The 20,648-nt window shown below is 48.9% G+C and overlaps 1 protein-coding gene across 5 annotated transcripts in view; it reads right to left on the reverse strand.

The window, feature by feature from the left end:
• Positions 1-20,648, reverse strand: part of LOC144224331 (protein FAM156A/FAM156B-like) — a 38,730-nt gene that overhangs the window by 3,286 nt on the left and 14,796 nt on the right. Inside the window, exon 2 of one of the 5 annotated variants that reach the window (XM_077755256.1) lies at positions 19,604-19,698. The exons of 3 other annotated variants lie outside the window; for them this stretch is intronic. The gene's annotated coding sequence lies outside the window, so the exon portion shown is untranslated. Of the gene's footprint in view, positions 1-757; positions 823-19,603; positions 19,699-20,648 lie in introns of those variants that run through there. One more of the 5 variants, XM_077755258.1, reaches the window with a different exon arrangement.

A 20,648-nucleotide genomic window follows, 5' to 3' on the forward strand; every position in this document is an offset into this window, starting at 1 on the left:
AAAAAAAAAAAAAAAGAAAAAAATAATCGAATTTAAAAATGGGTATAGGCTGTTAATAGACATTTTTCTACAGATGACATTCAAATGGCCAACGGGCAGGAAAAGCAGCTGCAAACCACCAATCATCTGGGAAATGCAATTCAGAACCACAATGAGGTATCACCTCACCCCTGTTAGAATGGCTAACATCAAAGATACAAGCGATAACAATGCCGGCTTCCATGTGCAGTATAAAGAAATCTTGTGTACTGATGGTGGGGATGTAAATTGGTGCAGCCACTGTGGAAAACAGTGTGGAGGTTTCTCAAAGACTTGAAAACAGAACTACCACATGATGCAGATATTCCACTTCTGACAGTATATCTGAAGGAAATGAAACCACAATGTCAGAGACATATCTTCACCTCCACGTCCAGAGCAGTGTTATGTACAACAGCCAAGATATTGACACAGCCTAAGTGTCTTGGATGGATACATGGATCAGGAAGACGAATATTATTTGGACATACAAAGGAGGAAATACTGCTATTTGTGACACCACAGTTGGACCTTGAGGGCATTATGGTAAGTGAAACAAGTCAGAGAAAGACAAATGATCTCACTTATATATGGGAATGGAAAAGAAAACTTCCAAATGTATAGAAAAAGATATCAGATTTGTGGTTATCAGAGGTGGTGATTTGGGGAGGGAGAAAAATTAAGAGGATGGTGGTCAAAAGAAACAAACTTCCAGTTATAAGATAAATAAGATAAATACCGGGATATAACGTGCATGATGACTATGGTTAACGCTGCTGTGTGGTATAAATGAAAACTGTTAAGAGAGTAAATCCAAAGAGTTCTCTTCACAAGGAAAACATTGGTTTCTTTTTCTTCTTCTTGTGTCTCTGTGACACGGTGGATGCCAACTAAACTTATCGTGGTAATCATTTCATGATAAATGTAAGTCTGATTATTATCCTTTATACCTTACCACAGTGCTGTGTGTCAATTAGACCGCAATAAAACTGGAAAAAGAGAGAGAGAGAAAGAGGAGAAATTAGTTGCTAATAATAGGAATGAAAGAGGAGATTTCACTAGAGATCTAGGAAATATGAGAGAAACAATATTACATTCAATTCTCCATACGTCGATGCAACAACGTGCAAATGGATGCATTACTCAAAACCATAAACCACCCACACTTACCCAAGGTGAAAGAACATACATACTTCAGTACCGTTTACAGAAGTTGAATCAGCTGTTAGACGCATATGATGAAAATCTCACATGGCTTCACCAGTGTCTTCTACCAAATATCCACAGGAATAAAAACACCCACGTACAAATTCTACACAATGTCCTCCAGGAAACAGAAGTGGGGGAAATACTTGCAAGTGATTTTATGAGGCTAGCTTTTCACCGATACCAAGAAAAGTACTGACCAATATTCTTTCTTAGCACAAGCACACAATTCCTCAACAAAATGCTAGCACGGGGAATCCAGCAATATATTCCAAGGAAAAACAGCATGATCAAGTGGGTTAGCCCAGGAAAGCAAGGGTGGTTCAAGAATTGAAAACCAACTTAATGCAATCCTAAAATTTAGAGTATAAGCGATTAATCAATCAATGTAATCGATAGTTGAAGATGAAAGATTAAAAAGTAAATGATAGCCTCAGTGCTAGTCCCCTAAAAACCCAAAGGCACTTTTCAGTAATAGAAGAACAATCCTAAAATGCATATCGAACAACAAAAGACCCAGAATAGCCAAGGCAGCCTGGAGGAAGAACAAAGTTGGAGGTACCCAACCTCCTCATTTCAAAGCATATTACAAGGCTACAGTAAGTAAGTCAGTATGGTAGTGGCAGAGAGACAGACACAGACCAAGACAGAATAAAACCCAGAAATAAACCCATGCGTGTACAGTCAGCTGATCTTGACAAGGGCGCCAATAATACACAATGGGAAAAGGACAGTCTCTTTGACAAATGGTGCTGGGAAACCTGGACACCCACATGCAAAAGGTGGACACTGGACCCTGTGTTACAGCACACACAAGCCAAAAGGGATAGAAGATTAAGTATAAGACGTGACACTGTAAGACTCCTGAAAGAAAACACAGAGGGACGTGACATTGGTCTTGACCAACGATTTCATGGAAACGACACCAAAAGCACAGTCATGAAAAGCAAAAATGGTCAAGTGGGACTTCATCAAACTCAAAAGCTGCACAGCAAAGGCAACAATCAACAAAGTGAAAAGGCAATCCACAAAATGGGCAGAAACGTGGAAGCCATGCATCTGATGAGGGTTAATTTTCAATATTTATAACAAACTTTTCTAACTCCGTGGTAAGAAAACCAACAAACCAACTTAAAAACGTGCAAAGGATTTGAACAGACATTTCTCCAAAGAAGACATACAAACGGCCAAGAGGTAATGATGTTCCCCTTCACTAATCATCAGGGGAAGGCAAACCAAAACCACAATGGGATATCATGTCACGCATGTAAGGATAGTTACTGTCAAGCAAACTAACAAACAACAAGTGTTGCTGAGTATGCGGAAAACTGGAGCCTTCCTCCTACACTGTCGGTAGGAATGCAGCTGGTGCAGCCAAATGGAAAACAGTATGGAGGTTCCTCAAAAATTAAAATTAAAACTATCATATGATCTTGTCCATATCCCAATGTCCTCTCCAAAACAACTAAAACAAACCAACAAGCCCAAGCCCACCATATGCCCCAGCATCCCACTCCTGGGCACATATCCAAAAGAACTCAAGCCAGCGTCTCGCAGAGATGTCTGCGTTTCCATATTTAGTCCATATTCACTGCAGCATCAATCGCAGCAGCCAGGATAACGGAAACAGCCCGGCAGTCAACTGCCAGTTGACAAGGGACAAAGGGTGTGCCACATCTATACGATGGGATATTATTCAGCCGTATAAAAGAGAGGGAAATCTCATCCTTTGCATGCCAGGTACTGTGGATTAAAGACGCCAAAGAGATAATGCTGCCTCTGATCCAGTGCCTTCTACGGGCCAGGTAATGTCAGCTTAGGTGTTTTACATCTGTTGTCTCCCAACAAACCTCAAGTAGGCAGGATTATTGCCTTTGACTAGGAGTAATCTGGGCTAAAGAGAGAGACTGACGTGCCAGGGTCTGCCCTGGAATCCAGTGTGAGTGTAAGCTAAATTCTAGCGTGGAGGGAGGGGAGTTTGGAGAGAAAGGCAGGCGCGGGGACACAGAGACCTTCCGATGCCATGCGGGAGCACGGGAGCCTCAGGTGCTCCATTACCCGCCCTGGGGTGCGCCCCACCCCAATTCCGCTGCAGCAGGAGCAGCCCAGGCTCTGAGGGCATAACCAGGATGAAGGGAAATGATGCACACGGTATAAGATGGTGCATATTCGTGGTCGCCAGGTAGAGTCAGCCCTCTGATGAGGGGTCATCCCTGCATGACACAAAGGCTGAGAATGTGTGGCAGAGAAAGAGAGTTTCTAGGGCTGAGCACAGACATGTAAGCGATCTTCATGTTCTCTGCTCTAGCTCGAGCGGTGTAAAGCCCAACTGGCCACCTGTCCCATGGCAGCATCAGCAGCTGTAAAGACAGGGAATGTGCTAGATGCAATTCTGTGAACCACCCTTGCATTACCCCATTAAATACTCACACATGCAACCCTGTCTGCTCGGTATTGTCATTATTAAGAATAACAAGCCCAGGGGTGCCTGAGTGGCTCAGTCGGTTGAGCATCCGACTTCAGCTCACGATCTCACCGTCTGTGAGTTCAAGCCCTGCGTCAGGCTCTGTGCTGACAGTTAGTTCAGAGCCTGGAGCCTGCTTTGGATTCTGTGTGTGTCTCTCTCTCTGCCCCTTTCCCACACATGCTCTGTCTCTCTCTGTCTCAAAAATGAATAAACGTTTAAAAAAAAAAAAAAAGAAGAAGAAGCCCATTTCACAGGTGAGGACAGTAAGGCACAGGGGGCCAAGTACATTTCTCAAGGGGACACGACGACAAGGGGCAGAACTGGGTTGGAAGGAAAGTTGTCTAGGAACAGAGCTGTGCCCTTACCCACGACACTACATGGCTCCCACAGAAAACAAAACCAAACCCCACGATGCTCACCCTATCCGGAAGTCTGCTTTGTGCTGTGAGTAAAGGGGAAACCCCTCCTCAAACAGGCCCAGTCACAAAGGTGAGATTCACAATCACACAGAATGAAATTAGAAGGAAGGTGGGTGCAGGCAGGGCATATTCTGCGACCCAGTGATGCCATCAAGGACCTAAGTTCTTTCTAGCTCTCTGATCTTGTGTGTGTGTGTGTGTGTGTGTGTGTGTGTGCGCGCGCGCGCGCGCGCACGTGTGTGTCCGCACGCGTGAGCCCATGAGGATTTAGCCCTGTGTTTGTCTGTCAGAGGAGCCCTGGAAGCAGGGAAGGCAGGTACTGCCATCCCCATGTGGAGCCATGGAGGCTGCGAGGCCTGGTCTGGACAGAGCGGCCCCAAAGACAACAGGCACTCAGCTATTGCGGGCAGGCCCTTATCCTCGGAGTTTCTGGTCAGACTGTGGCTAGTGGAGAGCATGGATGTCCCGTCAGCATTCGGGCCCCATGGCTCAGGCTACAGGTGATACACGAACACAACTCCACTCATTTGGGGAGCTGCTCAGGGGCTGGCCTGCCTTCGGTGAGGGCCTGCCCTCCCATTTTCTGGGGCGCCCCTCTGGCTTTTAGTCAGAATATTAGGACATTTTCCAGGTTCTTCTCCTTGGTTCGAGGCAAACTCTTTGGCTCTTAGACCCAGAACAACAGTGCCGTTATCCTCACTTGGTCTTGGCAATGGGCTGGGGCCCCTTCCTCTTTCTGCCCATGCTCCTGCACACAGGCCCACCTTCTTCATCTTGGGAGCAGAGGCACGGTGGCCCTCTCTCTCCTGCTCCCGGGACCCACCCACACACACGCCGTGAACACTGTCCACAACCACAGACCCAGGGACCCCACCACTGGCGCTCACCTTTGCTCCTGCCTGGTCAGGGAACAGATCAAAAATGAAAGATGGGACTTTCTCCCAATGTAGTCAAGGCTGAGGCTAAGGCCAGAAAAATGAGGTAGAGGCATGGTGATGAAAAGGGCGACCTGCTAGCACTCACCTGGCCTGCAAGGGAACAGCAAAGGTGGAAGCGAGCCTCGGCAGAAATAAGGCAAGCCCTGGAGAGTGAGGAATATGGTTGACTGGACTATGTGGTCATCTTGGAAGATTACAAACATTTGGATTGCTTGAAGACATATTATTGCAACTGTTTCTAAGATACAAGCACCGGCTTTCCTGCCTTATGTTTAGCAGAGCAGAGCCCAGTAGAATCTGTGGAATCTCTGAGATTCAGGATCTCCGAGGATCTCCGAATCCCCATCTGAACACAGATTCTCAGGATGCAGCACTGCAGATTCTTAGACTGAGTCTGAATGCCTCAAGGAAGTGCCTTGAGGATTCAGCTTCAACCAAATGTCTATCGACGGTCTGTGCAACACAGAATGTCTAGCAGCACCCCAGGCCTCTAGTCACACGATGGCATGCCACGACAAGCAGAAATATCTACAGACACTGCCAACTATTCCCTGTGACACAAAACTTTCCCTAGCTAAGAACCACTGTGGGACGCCCGGGTGGCTCAGTCAGTGAAGGCTCAGGTCGTGATCTCACAGTTTGTGAGTTTGGGACCCGCATCGGCGCTGTGCTGACAGCTCACAGCCTGGAGCCTACTTCGGATTCTGTGTCTCCTTCTCTCTCTACCCCTCACCCACTCACACTCTGCCTCTGTCTCTCTCTCAGAAATAAATAAACATTAAAAGAAAAGAAAAAAGAACCATTGCTCTAGCGGACCTGTGTGTGCTAGAGCCCCAGGGAGGGGGCTCCCCTGGAGGGCTGGGTGTTCTAGAACCAACACCCACATACGGCAATGTCCATGTGCAGAAAGAGGCTTTCTAGTCCTGGATCTTTCCTATGAACAAGAAAGTATCCCGTAAGCCATCCAGCAAACATTCTCTTCCTTTTCCACTGGCCGGCAGTGGCTGACCCTCCCATTCCTCGGTCAGTCAGAAGGGAGTGGAAGGTGATGCCGCATCTGTCCTGCACGAATGGTTTGGGAATATAAAGGCTGTGAGGAAGACCCTCGCCTCTTCTTCACCTCTGGAGACTCAGGCAGCATTTGTACCAGGAAGCCTTCTTCGCCCTCTGCCCCATATCCCGGACAGGGGACCTTCCTCTGAGCTTCCACAACACCTTGCATTTTCCGTTTCCCAGCCCCAACTCCACACAGCTCTCAGAGGTAGTTGGTTATTTGTCTCACTCAATAGCCCAGGAGCTGACAGAGTCAACGGACTTTGTCTGGTTCACCCATCAGAGCCTCAACCCCAGTGGGCATTCACAAATATCTACCGAATGGAATAAAGGACAATGGGAGGCCCTTTCTAGACGTTTCCGTTAGTATATCAACCCCGCAGAACCCATACTGTCTGTTGTCACAAAGGGAAAATGCCTGCACAGAGAGGTTAAGTGAGACCACAAGACCTCACCTCTCATAAGAGAACAGAACTGCATCCAGGTGCATCCTGACGCCAGGTGCCTGCACCCTTGCTGGCAATGCCTCTCCAGATGATCTGCAAGCCCAAAAGCTGAATCTAGAAAGTATCCCCAAGGCAGTGAGTCCAAGGTTCACGAGGAGGTGACCTTTCAGCAAACATGTGGATAGGGAGAGGAGTCTGACAAGCAGATACTTGGGGCCAGGACTTTCCTGTCCAGAGGGAACAGCTGGGAAGAAGTGTCTGAGGCAGAGGCTTCCAGGACAGTGCAGATACCGCCAGGAGGCTGGAGCAGCTGGGGGCGGGGGAGGGGGGGGGGGAGAGCCTAACAGAAAGCGGGGGGAGAACAGCGGGTGACAGGCACTAGATCCTGCTGTGCTGAGTCAGCTTCGGCTCACTCAGCTGGACTGCAAAGGATGCCCAAGTATCACAGATGCCGAATGACAGCCTGTATCTGGGTGTAAGTGAGGCAGACGAGGGATACCACTCAGAGAAGAGGCAGGTTTGAGCAAAGAGCAGGAAGGACCGGGAGGAGGAGTGACGTCTTGTAAGGCTGACAGCAGTCACCTGGAAGGACCCAGCCTTCACCCAGGTGCTCATGTCCCGTCTCCAAGGGGATTTGTGCTCTTGCCATAGCGTCATGCATTTAATTAGCAGCCTGAACGCACTCAAGAGTCCACCTACTGGACAGACCACTGTGGGCACCTGCTCTGTGCACCAGTCACTTGGTACTTGGAAAACATTCTCCGAGCTGCCTGGTGCTCCAAGGATCCTGAGCCCAGTTCCACTGTGAGACCAGAACCGTGGCCGATGGGGTGAAAGTGACCCACACATTTAAAATCTTTGTAGCCTCTCTAAGTTTCTGGAATTAGAGGTGGTACAAAAGATCCAATCTCCCTCCTCCTGGTAGAGAGTCTGAGTACAGAGATGTCCTGTCTACTCCATTCTCCTGTGTCAATAAGCGGTACAGGAGCTCCCCTTTGGGAGGAAGGACCCTGGGCGAAGGCGCCTCTTTCACTGAAGGAACATGTTCTAAGCACCACCCCAATCCACGTGTCAGTTCATTGGATGCAGTGCGGGGACACGCGGGTCGCGCAGGGTGTAGTCTGTAAGCAGAGGACCACCACACGTTGTGTGCCAAGAGCAGTGGCAGACGTGAAATCACGGTACTTTAGGGACACAGAGCAGGGCCTCTTAACCTACCTAAGTGTACGTGTGTGTGTGTGTGTGTGTGTGTGTGTGTGTGTGTGTCGTCAGGACGCACCTCTCAGGTGGGGAGGCTGATGACACAGGCACTTGGATCACCCGCAGCCTACAGACGTGCACGCCGAGGAACAGAGGGACGCCTAAGTGGAGCCGGGATGCAGTCCTCGGGCTCCTGAGCTCCAAATCGCCAGTGCGGCTTGGTCAGCGCCACGGCTGTGATGCAGCCACTGGAAGCACTTCCTCTGTCTCTGCTTGCCTCTCAATTCATCATACCTGGTCACCAGTGAGACCGGTGGAGACCTAATTTGGGGGCTGGGGTCCTTGCAAAATCTCTTTCACATGGCAAAATACCACTCCACAGGGGAGCCCTGGACGTTGAAGTCCTGCTTGGCTGTGGGCTCTGAGGCAAGCCTTTCATGCCAAGGGACTCCAGGTCTGTTGGCTTCAGGGCAGCTCGTCAGAGGGCAGACACAAAAATCTTACAAGCTTTCAAGGTTGCTGGGAACCTTCGTTTCAAGGTGGACGCGTGTTGGGACCATGACGACTATGCAATGCTGGAACAATATCGGCATTTCGGCAGCTGAATCGCAATCCAGGAATGTCACCGTGAGTGCAAAGACTGGCTTTGGAGTCTGGCAAAAGGGAGGTGTGATGCCCAGATCCACCCTTTCCGGCACCAGTGACCTAAACCTTTCAGTTTGTTTCCTTGCCTACAGAGGGTGGGCTCTGACACTTCCCTGAGTGTTTGGGTAATCAAACTGTATATACCAGCACAGCTGAGCTCCTCGACAGCCAGGCCGCAGAAGAGACAGTCACACTATGCACTGTGTTAGGGACATGTCAGCAAGGGCGTTAGTATGCCAGGGCCCTGGGAGTCTTGTCACACCTCTGGCTGGGGACTGGGTTTCCGGATGGTGGTGGTGGTGGCTGGACTGGTGGCTCCATCTTTTCTCTTATCCAAGGGACACACTTCATTTCATGCCTAGGTAAGCTGGGCTCAGAGGAGTTGTAGTGAATGAGGTTAAAGCTCACAGTTGAAACTCTGACAGGCAGAACCAGCAGGCGGTGCTGCTGTCCACCGGACCCCACAGGAACTGACAAACTATCCTCCAGGGGATTCTGGCACCTGATGGGGATCCCTACGGAGTTCTGTGAAGGCACTGTCAGGCTCCCTTAGAGGGCTCCAGTAGTGAGCGGGCAGCTGACTGCCTCCTCCTCGATGGCCACGGGGACTAACACACCAATCCCTTGTAAAGGGAAGACTACTAGTTAGTACACTTTCTTTTGTCCCGACAGAAACCCGGAATGCGACTTAGAGTGAAAAATTCTCAAAACAAAGTCCGAGGGAAGGAGCAGAAGGCGTTTAATTTCTTGGGCCAAAGAGGCCGTAAAGTGATGTCTTCTTTCCATGTTTCTGTTTATGCCTCCTCACTGGAAGGCAGGGCCCCTTCACACTGGGCAAGTTTGTGACACATTCCAAACTCTGTATCCAAGCGCATCACAGGCTCCACAGGAAAGGAGATGGGATCTTGGCTGTATGTCATCCTATTCTAAGCAAGGAAGCCTTTTCCAGGACAACTGTGCTGTTTGTTCTGCATCTCCAATTAGCTCACTGTGAATCAGGGTAAAACATCCGTCAATTTGAGGGGATTTATAACGAAATCTCCATCGCTTTTCAGTAAAAAGTTTTGTTAAGAGTGCCTTTTCATCCAGGGACTCCTCGGGTTAAATGGAACTTGCTCTCTACTTAATCTGACAGCTTGAACACCAGTAGGAATCAGGCAGATGAAGTGAATGCTTGATACAGCGGATGGCATGTGTGGGTCTAGGGACAGAAGAGGCAGGCAGGAGACAGAGAGTGCCTGAGCCCACAGGCCATCTAAGGAACAGAAAGAGGTTTAAGTTGGCTGGAATATGAAGTGGGGGTGGAGGAGGCCATCTGCTGAAGATGAGGCATTTGAGGGTAGGCAAGGCCTGCTGTGCCGAGTCCAGGAGGCTGGACGGTAGCCTGAGAAGAGCCGGAAGTCCCTGCAGAGTTTCGAGCAGGGTACACAAGACCAGAGTAGGATTTTAGAAAGGTCCCTGAGGCAGCGAGATGAAAACAATTGTGGCCAAGGGTCAATCCTGGTGATAGTTATCAGGCAGAGATCAGTGTCACGTGGCCTAGGGAACTAACTGTAGTGATGGAAGGAAGTGTCAAGATCTTATTTAGAAGGACGCAGGGGACTGGATTGGCCAGGCTTGGCGTTTGATTTCGTGGTGACAGGGAGGCAACAAGAAAGGATGGCTCTGAAGATCGCTGGCCTAAGCAGCTGGGTAGAAGGCTACTTTTCACCGGGTTAGGCAACACCAGAGATGCAGATGCACGGGGAGTGGGGGTGGGTGCGGGTGCGTTCACTTTTGGACATGTTGTGTGTCCTTGCCCGTGGGACTCAACCACTTACTACCTCAGTGACTTGGGGGAGCTGACCTAGCCCCTCTGTGCCTAAGATGCATCCTCTGTAATAGGAGAAGGATACTAATATTTAGGGACTACAGGGGCACCCGGGTGGCTCGGCCGGTTCAATGTCTGACTTCGGCTCAGGTCATGATCTCAGTTTGTGAGTTCGAGCCCCATATCAGGATCTGTGCTGACAGCTCAGAGCCCGGAGGCTGCTTTGGTTTCTGTGTCTCCCTCGCTCTGCTCTTCCCCGACTCATGCTCTGTCTCTCTCTCCTTCAAAAATTAATAAACATTAAATCAACTCTTTTTAACAATTAGGAAATGCAGCGAATTTCTGTTTCATTTAGTCTAGGATAACGTTCTCTACCTGTACAGCAGAATGCTGTTTTCCAGTTAGACACTAGCTACGTAAAATCGGAGTCTCTCTGCTTCTCCACGTATTGGTTGCCTTTACTTATCTGCCTTGTGTATTTGCAACAAGCAGGGTGCATTGTCAGTCCTAAAAGAAAAACAATTAACTCAAGGACATGTGTTTAGGGGCTCCTAGTTGGTTAAGCGTCCGACTTCATCTCAGGTCATGATCTTGTGGTTCTAGGGTTCCGGCCCCACGACAGGCTCTGTGCTGACAGCTCAGAGCCTGGAGCCTGCTTTGGATTCTGGGTCTCCCTGACTCTCTGCCCTTCCCCTGCTAGCGCTCTGTCTCTCAAAAATAAACAAACCATAAAACAAACAAAAGAAATATGTTTATCAACTATGTGGTATGTCAGCCCATCAGCTGGTCCCTCAGAGAACCCCCCCCCCCCGAGAACCTCCAGTCTTCCTCTTGTAGCCTCACTCCCTCAGAGGGTGTCGGGTGAGCCTTTGGGACCTACTTTCTCCAACAGTTCCCTTCTCTGAAGAATCCTCGAGAGCGTCTAGCACTTGTTGAGTGCAATCTGTCTGTGGGCCCGTCAGTTGTCTCAAGTGTGTGGTTAGTAGAGACAAGAGAGAGCCGGATGTGTGGAAACCAACAGCCTGTGCCTGTACTGAAGGCAGGTGATGAAGCCGCACATATCAAGGTTTGAATCAGGGCCCCACCACTTTTTCCTGTGTGACTATGGGCAGGTTACTTAACCTCCCTGTGGTCAGTTGCCTCATTTGTAAGAGGAGGAGGATGATCCTATTCTAGGATAATGACTCCTGTTTGCTTCCTTCTTTTAGATCAGGAAACTACTACCTTTTAAAACTATAAAGTGTTCTTCAAAGGTAGATTACTTCCAGGGTTAAAAACAGAATCTCTGCTTATCTAGCTATCTGCTTCGACAGGCACGAGAGACGCCAAGCTCATTTTTACCGTGTAGACAAGGCTGACCTTGACCTGAGCCCTGAAGAGAGCCACAGTCAAGAAATCTCCGCAGGCTTTCATGTTCCAGAAACGGCTTGCCGCAAAAGACCACTCGTCGTCCCCCCGTGACTTAGCAAACGCTTGTTCTTCACGCTTTGTCATGCCTACCCCAAGTCTCTCTCAGGTATCTCCTGGGTTTACACGCGACAAAGCGAAACACACACCTTCGCCTTTTGCTGAAGGGCCACACGCAGTCCCTCCTAGCTCCCTGATGTCTCATGAATGGTAACAAAAGTCAGCCCTCCTGAAACTCGCTAGACAAGAAAGAAACCTTGCTTGGTCGGGGAGGCTAATCCTGACTGCAGAAACACTCCTATCTTATATCGCCCCACTATAATGTCTACTCAATGCTTAGCGGGGGGAAAAAGGCAAAACCACCCTGCGGAAACAGTGTGATGTTCAGATCTGGGCTGCTCTCAGCACTGCAACAGCCTGAATATTCAGGTGCTGTACTAGTCTGGCTTTTGTCTTCCCTAGTACGCACACATGGAAAAACTGCTGGGTTTTCTGTTGTTGTTGTTGTTGTTACTACTGGTAACAAAACGAGTATCTGAAACCGGGCCTTCTTTCACGCGTGCGCTCTATAAAGGAAGTAACCCGACGTCACGGAGAACATCCCTTCACCTCGACCCCCAGCTCAGCACCACGTGCGTCGTGACCTGTGACGTTTCCCGCAGCACCCGGAAACTGTCCTGACCACCCCAGGAAGCATGCGTCCTGTGCCGTCACTCTGGTGCGCCGCCGTAGGGGCGGGCTCAACCTCTCAACTCCTGCGCGGTTATAAGTCCCGGATTCCAAGCACCCGCGCCGCGGTCCACGGAGAGGAAGTCACTTTGCCCCGGGGCCACCCCGGTCTCCCTCCCTGCCCCGTGCCGCCTGAAGAAAGCAAGAGAGCACCTGGCTTCTCCACAGGGTCCCATACCTTTGACGTCACGCGCAGTCCCGCAGCCCCTCCTCCCGTGGGGGTGTGTGGAGGCGAGCCTCTGTGGCTGGGCTCTCTAGGAAGCCGGGAGGACTTCTCCTCTCGGTGCTCTTAGCCCTTCTCTTCTCGGGAGGCGGGGTTCCGCCCTGGCGCCGAGGGTAGGATGGGGTACGCTGGCGGGGAGATGGAGGGTACATGATCCCGGGAAAGAACATGCATGCGAGCGAAAGCGGGAGCCTAAGAATCAAAGATGGAGAATCTCCCTAGAACAAGCCGGGTGCGCCTTCACGTCGCAGGACCACCGCTGTCTGTGCGCCGCGCAAGATCAGTGCGCTCTGCAAGAACAGCTGTTTTTCGCAGAAGCCCTCCCTCTGCAGTGTCAGAACAGCAATCTGACAACCTGCGTATAAGGCGTATTTCTCTCTCTCTCTAATTGGGGATGCCATTTTTCGCAGAGACGAGATTGGCACTTCCCATGGGCATTCGCTAGACCCCAGGCCATAACGGGGCTCCAGTCCATGTTCCAAGGGTTCAGAAGCCGTCCGTCTCCTTGGCATTGCCTCCTGTATTAAACCATCCGAGACATTCTGTCTAGGAGGTGACAGAGAGGTCATGATGTGACACAGGAAAAAACATACAAGAATTAGGCTGTGTCATTGCTACACCGGTATACAATTATTTAGCCCGTCGTACTCAGATTACAAGCTACGATGTATAATATTTATAAAAAGGAAGGCATCTTTAGGTGTCCAGTATGCTGGAAAACAGTCGATCCTGGGCAGTAGACATATACATGTGATGAGAAATTTGGCTTTATAATTAACCACAGAATCCCATATACATTTCCAATACAATTTCCTTATATTGGCTACTAATAGGTGTATCGGGTGGTATGTGTGTGTGTGTGTGTTAGCATTGCTTGCTTGTTTTGTCAAAAACCTGAAAGTGAATGGCCTGTCTTGCCTGAGGGTCTCAAGGTACCAGAAACGATTTTTAAAAATTCCATATTTTAAGGAGCAGATTGTCAACAACTTGCTATCAAAAGGGCGGGGTGTCTTACCTGGAACCTCTTGGGATTCAGTAAAAGGTTTTGTGAATAGTTTTCTTTGAGGGAAGCACTGGTTCTACTGTTTTTAGTTGGAAATGGACTACATTTAAAACTGTACTTGAGACTGCATGGAATAGGTAAGCTAAAGCTCGGCATTGGGGGAACCCAGCCTGAGGGAAGGGCCTCAGGGAAGCCACTCACAGAGAGGAAATGGTCTAGACAAGGAAGACAGGCGGTTGGGAGCTGGAACAGACGAGTCAGTCAGTCCGCTCAGATCAAGCTCTGTCTTTCTGGACAGTCGTCAGACTGAAACATTGGGAAGAAGTCACAAACATTCGTGTCTGAACTTCTGTATGTGACAAAGGCTCTCGAATTGGGGTATAAACACTCAAGTGGGTTAGAAGTGTCAGTCCCTGGAAGAAAGCACCGAAGACAGAGGAGAGTCCCCTCACCCTGGGACCCAGACCTCCCCCTGGCTCTGAAGCCTCACATCCTGAACACAGACTCCCAAATACTTCATGGACATACCACTATGGCTCTCAAAACCCAGAATATCCCAATGACACACTGAGCGAAGCCAACCAAATTGACTCAATGCCCTAGGCCAGGAAGCCAGGTTGTTGGAAGCTGGAGTGGATGAGATCCATCCCCAAAGAGGGCAGCTAAGAGACCTCAGTGCAGTGGACATACAAAATCAAACCACGCACAGAATTCAAACTCCTACAGGACTCGAGATATGAGGAGAGGCACAAAACAGCTGAGAGACGATAAATTCTATAATACAGATCCACGTGCATTTTAGTAACCTAACAACCTGCAACACACAAACTTAATAGCTCAAAGACCTTCCACGCTGCACACAGATGCCATACAGCCACAGAGATTACAACCTGTCATGCAGACACACAAACAGCACAGAGCACCTGTACTGTGAACATAAGCTTGCTCAGATACCTCCAGTCCTGTGACAAATAACCTGTGCATCTCACCACCTAGAGTACGCGCCCCTAGGAGCTCAAATATGCCAACCTCGACAGAGACACTTAGGAGAGCTCAAACCCTACTTCCTGAAACACACAATGCGAACAGCCCAGACAACTTACATTCTGCACGCTGCACCTAAAACAGATCACATACCTCATTCACCGGGAGAGAGCCCTCACAGTCCAGCCAACTCCCGCCTGGACACACCACCCTCCACAGCTCAGTGATCTCCTGTACTGGTCACAGACCCTCACTCAGCTCGGACAGCTCAAATCCTGGACAGACCCTAAAACAGCTCAGAGAAATGATATCTTGTGCTTGAACACAAAAAGTCACCCCACAGAGGACACATGTCGATTAGAAACACAGTGCAGTCTCCCCTAGCCCCATGAGGGAGACACAGAAGGAGACCGAAAGATACAATCACAGATAGCCTTTCGGGGAAACAGCTGTCTCCGTGGTATTCGCCCCATCCCAACGGACCTGTCAAGGCACCTGAGGAAACTCTTCTCCCAGGGAAAGGATGACCCCCACGGTTTGCCATCATTGGCTGTTTCTGGAGAATGACTCAGCTGCACTGGTCCCAGGCCACAACTAGGAGGAAGCTCCCACTCCCAGGTCTGATAGACAGTAGAGCCCTCCACCCATCAAAATGGGGAGACCTTCTAGGTTGGAAGGGTTCATGCCTTCCTCAGGAGACTCCCACTGTCCTTCAGGCCCGGGAGCCCTCCTGCTGAGGAGCTGCTGCCTCAGTGTGGCGAGCCGAACCTGCGGGGAAGGTGGAACAGGACAGTCCCACGCTGCGCAGGGTAGATCCAGGCCCCCTCAGCCTTGGGGAAGGCCCGGCCCCCATCCCATTCACCGTGAACACACTGCTCACTTCAGCCTTCTCGGCTCCTAACCCCTGGAGGCACTGCGGCCACCTGATGGTCCCAGTGTCCACGTGAGCCCAAACAGGACACCTTCAGCCAGCAGGTCTGTTGTGAGCCAGTGAACACTAGTAGGAGAAGGAGATGGTGAAGGGGTTCACATTGCTGTGCCAGGATAACCTGCCACACACCGCGGGCCTGAGCACTGAGGGGCGCCCCGGCTCCACCCGCTTCTCCACTTTATCATCTTCCCATCCTGAAAAAGGAAACCTGTCCACTCCTCTCAATGCCGAATTCTGCCTTAAGGGGAAGGTGGCACGAGGGTGTCCACCGTTCCCGTCGGGTTTTGTGCAAACTGTGAGGCACATACGTTTCCCCCTTGATCTCCCACCGTGAAGCCAACACCAGAGCAGGGCTATTTGCTCACGGGCAGAATCCACTGCCAGGATGATGTGGGCCTGCCTGGAGGACTTGTCCTCCTCAGGGGACACACACACTGGCCCATCTTTTTTTTTTTTTTTTTTTTTTTTTTTTTTTCTATGGGAGAGAGAGAGAGAGAGAGACAGCGTGGGCAGGGGAGGGTCAGAGAGAGAGGGAGTCACAGACTGAAACAGGCTCCAGGCTCCGAGCTGGCAGTCAGCACAGAGCCCGACGCGGGGCTCGAACCCACGAACCGCGAGATCATGACCTAAGCGAAAGTCGGACGCTTAACCGACTAAGCCACCCAGGCGCCCCCACACTGGCCCATCTTGATGCCACGGTGGATTTTCCCTCCCCCAGGAACATAGTCTGGCATGTGCAGCCTTTGAGGCACAGGTGTGAACACAGTCAGGGCTTAATGAATGACTGGGGAGACGTTCACGGACATGAGAAGCCACCTATCTCTTACTTACCTGCCCCCACTCAAACGTGTCCCCTGTCTCATGCTGAAAATCCCATCATCTAAGGGTTCACTTGTCTGCGTTGAGTAAGGCACCTTATTTCCCTAAAGAAACCTGGCCTGGAGTAGGTCATGAGCCCTCTTGGAACTATCTCTGCCCGTCCAAGATCTAAATGTAGTCTGCTGGACACATAACAGGCCACTGGAGAAAGACTGAGTGGTTTGTTATCGGGCTCTGATATCACCATAGTGGGATCATGGAAACACTATTTTAAAAGGTTACAGGAAGACTGACTAGAGGACAGAATAAAAGCCAGTGACCCCACTGACCTAGGTAGCATCTTCAGCCTCTTTTGCTGATGAGCAGGCTGAGGTTCCAGAGCAGGATTCCAAACCCTCCACTTTCAGCTTCACTGTTCAAAGCCCCACCCCTGTACACATAAACTCTCTGAGAAGGCTACCCTGCCTCCAGCCAATGAACTCTCTTCCCTCGATGATCCTGTAGGGTCTTGTCCTCAATCCTTCCTCTGCTCACCCATGAGGAAACCATTTACATGCTCCTCTTCCATGTTCCCTGGTCCCCACTTGGTTAGAATCTCTACAGCTGACGGACTGGGTCCAGAAGTGGGACGAAGGGGACCTCAGGAGAGCTGGAGGTCCCTGCACGGTGGCGAGCTCCCCTGCACCCTGCCCACAATGGTTTCTTTGGAAATACAAGACTCCCTCACTCCAGGTACAGTTCCCAGGGGAGACTGCTTCATCTGGGCCTTCAGTGGTACGTCCTAATACAGGATGGTACACCTGCTGCTTCTCCAGCCACCTTTCACCCTCTCCTGACACCCCACACTCTGGTAATTTGCCCAGACAGGGTCACAGCATCCCCAGCTGCACCCCTTCCCGGGAATATACCTAAATTAAATGGGCACTGGATTGTTACATCTTAGTCTCACTACTCTTAAACTCCCCACAGGGATCGTTCTCATTGCAGACTCCAAGATCCTGTACAGAGCTTGGGATAGAGAGTCCAGCCTCCTGTCTACATCCCCCACTTCACGAATGGAGGGCTTAGGATGGCAGCAAAGGGGCATTTGTTACCCCAGCCACACTGAGGGACGTGCAACTTGGTAAAAGAACTTTGCAGGGCTCTGTGGCAGCATCCACCAAAATTTGATTCTATCCTGTCCCCAACCTCAGTAGCATTTCAGCTTCATGAAATGAGGAACACGTGGGTCCTCTGTGAGGTCTCCCCAGTGTTTAGAGCAGTATCAGGTACACAGGAAAGTACTTCAGAGACGCTTCCTCGGCAAAAGGATTCCTTGACACAGCACTTTCCACTGCTACGAACTTGCCTTAAAGAAATACTTATACAGCCACAGAGCTATGTGTACAATGACCATAGCAAATTTCTGGGAGGGTGGACGCTAAATGGCCATTACTAGTCAATGGCCTTTGGGAGGGTAAGTGAGAGATGAAGCGTTCATCCCATACCTTGGAGCACTCACTGACTGGCCTGAAACAGAATGAGAGGAGCAAATTTGTATTGCCTAGACAGGTTTCAGTATTTGTTTTCAATGGGGAGTGGCAGGTCAGTAGTAATCCTAACTCAACCACCAGTGTCTATACGTGTATATGTACGGGCAGGTGCGATCTGTAAATACTGGTAACAGGGACAAGAAGGAAACACCTAATCAGGCTAGACTGATCACCTCTGATGATCAAACTGGTAAAGGAAAGACTTGGGCAGCTTCTTACATCCTCTGGTGTAGACAACTGTACTTCTAAAACGGCCAAAATCGTATTCAAAAGCAAATGCTTTCATGCTTTTTTTTTCATTTTATGCAGCTGTAAGTCATGGACCATAAAATTCACCCTTTTTAGTTGGCTTTTACTGTATCCAAAGGTTGTGCAAACCATCACTAATATCAAATTCCAGAAAAAAAAGAAACCCTATGCCAGTAGCGGTCCCTGCCCAATCCCTGCTCCCAGGAGCCCTGGACATTTACTAACAGCTTTATGTCTCTATAGATTTGTCCATTCTGGACATTTTAACTAAATAGGATCCCACGTTATGTGGTCTTTTGAGTCCGGCTTCTTTCACTTAGCCTAATGTGGTCAGGATTCATCCGTGTTGCAGCAAGTACCACCACTCCGTTCTTTTTATGGCTGAATAATATTCTACTATATGGATACGTCACCCCAGGTGATATATTCGTTACTTGGTTGGCACTGGGTTGTTGGCACTCTGTTGTGATTAATGCTGCTAGGAATACTCGTCAACAAGTTTTTGTGTGAGCTTAGGCCTTAACTTGTCTTAGATATCTATACCAACGATGGGATAGCTGGGCCATGCAGCAGGTCTGCTTGACTTTCTGAGGAGCTGCCCAACTGTTTTCCACAGCAGCGGTGCCATTTTGGATTCTCACCAGCAATGCATGAGGATTTCAGTTGTTCTGCACCTTCCCCAACGCTTGATATTTTCACTTTTTAAGTTATATCCATACTAGTGGGTGGGAAGTTGTAATTCATTGTGGTTTCTAGTTTTGTTTTCCTAAGGACTAATCTTTTTAAGCATCTTTTCATGTACTTACTGGGCATGTGCAGATCTTTTTCATAGAAATGTCTATGCAAATGCTTAGCCTCCCCACTTTTTTTTCTGATTTTGAGAGACAGCGAGCACGTGCATGCTCAAGCAGGGGAAGGGGCTGAGAGAGAGAATCCCAAGCAGGCTCCATGCCGTCGGCCCAGAGACTGATTTGGGGCTTACTCTCATGAACTGTGAGATCATGACCCAAGCTGGAATCAAGAGTCGGTTGCTTCACTGACTCAGCCCCCAGGTGCCCCCCCTTAGCCCATTATTAATTGGGTTATTTGTCTTTTTACTCTAGGCTTGTAAGAGTTCTTTTTACATTCTGACTACGGGGCCCTTATTAGACACACGAATACTATCTCCCATTCTTTTTGATTTTCTACTTGCTTATGGTATCCTTTAAAGCAAAACATTTTTCTCATTTTGATGGAGACATTTTTATCTAATTTTTCATTAATTATCTGTGCTTTTGATGTCCTAAGAATCCATCCCCTAACCCAATGTCACAAAGATTTACTCCTACGTGGTCTTATAGAAGTTTTATAGCGTTCGTTCTTACATGTGGTTTTGGATCCATTTTTACTTAATTTTTGTTGATGTTACGAGGTCTGGATTCAAATTCATTCTTTTAAATGTGACTATCTAGTTGTCCCAGCACCATTTACTAAGAAGATTGCCCCATTTAATTGTCTTGGCACTACTGTCAACAATTAACTCACCAGAGACAGATGGGTTATTTTCGGACTCTCAATTCCATTCTGTTGATCTCTGAGTCGATCCTTACACCAGTACTACACTGTATTCATTACTGGAGCTTTGAAATAAAGCCTGAAATCAGAATGAGTGCGTCTTCCATCTTTGGCTGTCTTCTGCAAGACTGTTTAAGCTATAACAATTTCCCCATAAATTTCAGGATCAGCCTCTCAATTTCTTTTTTTTTTTTTTTTAAATGTTTTATTTTTATTTCTAGGAGAGAGAGACAGCGTGAGCAGGGGAGGGTCAGAGAGAGAGGAAGTCACAGACTGAAACAGGCTCCAGGCTCCGAGCTGGCAGTCAGCACAGAGCCCGACGCGGGGCTCGAACCCACAAACCGCGAGATCATGACCTAAGCGAAAGTCGGAAAGTCGGACGCTTAACCGACTAAGCCACCCAGGGGCCCCACAGCCTCTCAATTTCTTAAAAACTGCAGTTGGAGGTGCACCTGGGTGGCTCACTTGGTCAAGCGTACACTTCGCCTCAGGTCATGACCTCGTGGTCCGTGGGTTTCAGTCTTGTGTTGGGCTCTGTGCTGACAGCTTGGAGACTGGAGCCTGCTTCAGATTCTGTGCGCGTGTCTCTCTCTTTCTGCCCCTTCCCCACTCGCAGTCTGTGTCCCTTTCTCTCAAAAAGAAACATTAATTTTTTTAAAAATTGCAGTCAGAATATCGATAGGGATTACACTGATAGATTGGATCAATTTGGGGAATGCTGCCATCGTAACAATATCAAGTCTCCCAATCGATGAACATGGGCAGTCTTTCCATTTTTTAAAATTTGCTTTAATCTCTTTAAACTGCATTTTGTAATTTTCAGTGTGTAACTCTTGCACCTGCTTGGTCAAATTAATTCCTAAGTACATTATTCTTCTTACTCTATTGTTACTGAAATTACTTTCTTACTTATTTGGATGATTCACTCGCAATGTATAGAAATACAATTGGTTTTTGTATACGGATGTATCTTGTAACCTGAGTCAGAAGTCTATTTTATATTTATTTATTTTTA

Source organism: Crocuta crocuta, unplaced genomic scaffold, assembly GCF_008692635.1.
Source record: "Crocuta crocuta isolate KB4526 unplaced genomic scaffold, BGI_CrCroc_1.0 scaffold2089, whole genome shotgun sequence".
In the NCBI taxonomy this organism is placed as follows: Eukaryota; Metazoa; Chordata; class Mammalia; order Carnivora; family Hyaenidae; genus Crocuta; species Crocuta crocuta.